Source organism: Triticum aestivum, chromosome 4D (genome assembly GCF_018294505.1).
Source record: "Triticum aestivum cultivar Chinese Spring chromosome 4D, IWGSC CS RefSeq v2.1, whole genome shotgun sequence".
NCBI lineage: Eukaryota > Viridiplantae > Streptophyta > Magnoliopsida > Poales > Poaceae > Triticum > Triticum aestivum.
Genome location: NC_057805.1, coordinates 509,483,116 through 509,487,357, shown reverse-complemented (window position 1 = coordinate 509,487,357; position 4,242 = coordinate 509,483,116).

Sequence of the window (4,242 nt, the reverse complement as noted above, 5' to 3'; positions counted from 1 at the left end):
AGGAGGAGGAGGAGGAGGAGGAGGAGGAGGAGGACAAGTTTGAGGAGGAGTGGGATGAGCCGGACGAGGAGGATGTGGGGGACCTGGCGACGAGGATCTATAGTAGGAGTAGCAGGCCATCCTCGATTCCCTTCGACCGGAGTCGGCTGCGGGGGCAAGACGCGGTCGCTGGCAGGAGATGGAGGTGCAAGAGGCCGCGGAGGGGGCGGAGATGCTCGCCTACATGGATGAGGTCGAGTAGGAGGAGGATGAGCCGGAGCCCACCTACCCGCCCGTCCAGCCGGCGCCCGGCACCGTCGTCGTGGACATCTCCGACAACGAAGAGTTGCTAGGGTAGTACGTAGATTAGTACATATGATTTCTTTTGGATGCTTTGTATGGATTTAAGGAATAAAATATGAGGGAGGTGAATGCAAACTAGTTAATTTGAAGCATGCTCGGTCAGCGCCCGCAGACACACTCGAGCGCGTCCGTGGGCATTTAAAAGACTGGATTTGCCAAGTCCGACTGTAGATGCTCTAAGATATCTCATCTACCGATGGCGTGGTATCAATCAAGCTTCCTTCTTGGCAGTAAATAGTTTGAGTTTGAGAAATATAACATGCTCCGCCCAATCCATTCATTTAAAAATTACAAAAAGTAAAGTGTACACGCATAGACTAATTGGACGGATTTAAATGTCTAACAATGTGTTTGGTTCAGTTGCGGAGTATGAGCTATGAGAGCATGGTTAAAATATAGCCAACAGTCGGCTATATAAGCCTGCCATATCATCAAGAGCTAGTAATACCATTCACTCATACAAATAGGGTTGACTATAAGGTTAGTTATTGCATTAGTACTTTTTTCTATCTTCTCTTTTTTTCTTTCTTCACATTTATTATTTTTGTCTAAAAGTACGCATATGGCTAGGCTCTTGCATAAGAGCCCACTGTCTTTACTCTTTCTTATCTCTCTCTTTCACATACGCAAAAATGCCATGTAAACGGGCTTATACCCTGCTATTGTACTTGCTCCGAGAAAATATCCCTGGGTTGAAAACTGTGAAAAGGCTGAAAGTTGTATGGTTGGAGCAACTGTGTATTTAATAAAAAATGTTTGTTTTGCTCCCGAGAGAGTATCCAACCAACTCCCACATGCTCACATGCTCCTTTAAAAACATCAATCTTGCACGTTTCAAAAGAAGTCTGGAAAAAATTGTGACGGTTCATAAAGAATGTGTCTACAACCCCAAAAAATTTCAGGTCCAAATTCGAAATGCACATTGAGAAACAAAAAAAAAGACAAACCCAGATGTGAATATTGTAAATTCTGCTTTTGTCTCCTTGTGACACTATTCATGCTAGATTTGGCATTTTTGTTTCTTAATGTGCATTTCAAATTTGGAACTGATTTTTTTAGAGGTTGTAGACACATACCTTATGAACATTCATACAAAAAAAACAGAACTTTTTGATACATTTAGATATCCTTTTTTTAAGTTGGTATCATCGGAGCATTTTAAGGGCCGAATGGTGTCACCTGATATTTTTTGCCCCTGAGAGCCTCTGAGACTGTTTATATGTTAATTGACCACAAAATACTATTTATAGGTAGGAACTAGGAAGAGAATGACTTGAACCATGCTCGGATCAGAGCAAGAAGTGGCATGAAGACACGGTACTCCCTCCTTTCCGGTTTATAGGGCTCAATTTAAAAATCTCATCAACCAAGGTAGATGGTGAGTGGTGAAATACTTTTTGTAGTTTGCAAAAGCACCCAATTAATGCTCTTGTTTTCCTTAAAAAATTATGTTTATCCATGCATTAATTGCAATGCATGCATGCATAAAGTATATGCATTGATCAATTTTCTCTTAATACTTGCATGCAATAATTTAATGTACCTTGAAATCTGAACATGTGATGGGGAACAATTGAGCCTTATAAAATGAAAAAACTAAAATATTGAGATAAAGCATATAAACCGAAAAGAAGGGAGCATTAAAGAAAAGCCACGCGCGCATGCAAGAAGCCGGTGAGGAGGAGGCGCACAGATCGAGGGATGCGTACTGCGTATCCTTGGGCCGTCTGGCCAACTATGTATTTATGCCGTCCGTCTGGCCGGGTCCCTGACTCATTCATACATAAACATTGCTTGATTGCTGCACCTCCATGTGAGCCAAAAATGGAGTATATATACTACGGTGTTAACATTGATACTTGCGCTGTAAAAAGAAACATTATCAATTATGTTTTGTTTCAAGGACAAGTAGCATATTCTCACTCTTAGCTGGAGTTTTTTTTTTCTTTCTAAATGAGGCATGCTTCAAAAAACAGACTTTTTTATGGGTACTTCGAAAAACAGATTTACGATGCAAATTAGAACTTAACACTTTTGCTTCGGTACAAATCCTCTAAACACATCAACGAAGGAGATCTCTCTATACCCCTTCATAATGAAGGGCAGCATGATCTTTTTTACAAAAAATACGTCGCCGATACGCGGCAAGTACATACCACCTGTACACTGTGCCCTCGGCTTTTTTCTCTTTCTTTTTAAACTACAAAAAAGGAACACAGGCAACATGAATTGAACTCATGACCTCTTTGTTTAGAGAGAACAACACTAATCAACTAGGACATCTAAACACTCTTGCCAATTCACTTCTTTTTTTCATGTTCTTCTTCTTCAATTCGCGGAAGCCCCCGGTATCGTTGGGCCGGCCCATTGTAGAACCAGCCTTTTTCCATCTATTTTTTTCTTTTATTTTCTGTTCATTTTTTCTTTTCACTTTATTTCCTTTTTCCTTTTTCAAAATATACTCGCGCTTTAAAAAATTATTGAAAAATTTAAAAATGTTCCTTTCTCAAATTTTGTTTATACAATACAAATATTCGCATTTTCAAAAAGTGTTCGGCTCTTTCGGTGTTGCTCAGAATGCCAAAACACATACATATTTAAAAAAGAGCGAAGAAAATTTTGAACACGAATATTTTTTGAATTTTTTGAAAAACACTAACAAATTTGGAATTAAAAAAGAAAATTATGAAAAAAAATTAGAAACCAGTTTTTTTATTTCACCAAACATTTCTTGTATTTGTGTAGAAATTTCTTGAAAACTGGATATTTTTCAAATTTGTGAACATTTCTTGAAATGACCACCTCCATTTCTTGAATATATTTGGAATTTTTAAAATATTTTTGAAATCTGTGAACTCTACTGTCGCTACAAGCAGGCCACTCTGCGGGTCCTGCTGTTGCAAAGCGTTGTCACGGTTGCCATCCCTTTCCTATCCCATCTCTCTCCTTCGTATATCCTGTTCGAATACGGTCCCCTTATGGTGGTGCCTCCATTGCTGCCGGGAGATGCTGATGCTGCAATGGGAGATGCACTAGCAACCTCCTTTCGCTGGCAAGGCCGGGCACCGATGCTGCAATCCCCCCAACGCTCACCTCTCGGTGTTGGCTTGTTGCCGGAGCTCGGCGGGGACCGCAATATCACCACTGTTGCAGAAACATCATCAATGTTGTTGGAAAACAACGGTACAGGTGCGGCGACGCTTCTACAACATAATCTCTGTTATAAAAAACATCTGCAAGAAGACCTCAGTTACAACAAACTTCTGCAACAAGACCTCTATTGCAAAGGTTTCTGCAACAAGACGTTTATTGCAAAGTGGAGGGTTCCGCTTAGTCCCTGGATACATTAGATCTGATGGCTTGCGAGCTGGCCGGTCTTTTAAAAGGATCCACCGACGTAGCATGCCCCTTTTTTTATTCCTATTTTTGTGTTTTCCAAAAAAATGTTTGAAAATTTCAAAAAAAAATTGTGGTGAAAAATTGTTCCCTCTTAAGAAAAACTATTCGTGTTTTGACATTCTGAGAAATTTTGAAAGACACCAAACATGTTTTTTGAAATTTCTGTAAAATTAACTAAAATGCGAATGTTTGTATTTTTATCAGTTTTACTGCCCGCGTATTTTTTGTAACAGAAAAAGGAAACATAAAACAAAAATCGCAAAATTTTAGAAACAATCAAAAAACAAACAGTGAAAATTGAAAAGGAATAGTGAGAAAAAGTTCACGGATTAAAAAAAGTTCACAATTTATTGAAAAAAGTTCGTTAATTTTAAAAAATGTTCACATATTTGAAAAATATCACGAATGTAAGAATAGTCCACATTAAAAAAGTTGACAAATTTAAAAAAGGAAAAGAAAAAGAAAGGAAAAATAAAATAGTAGAAAATCGGACAATCAGAA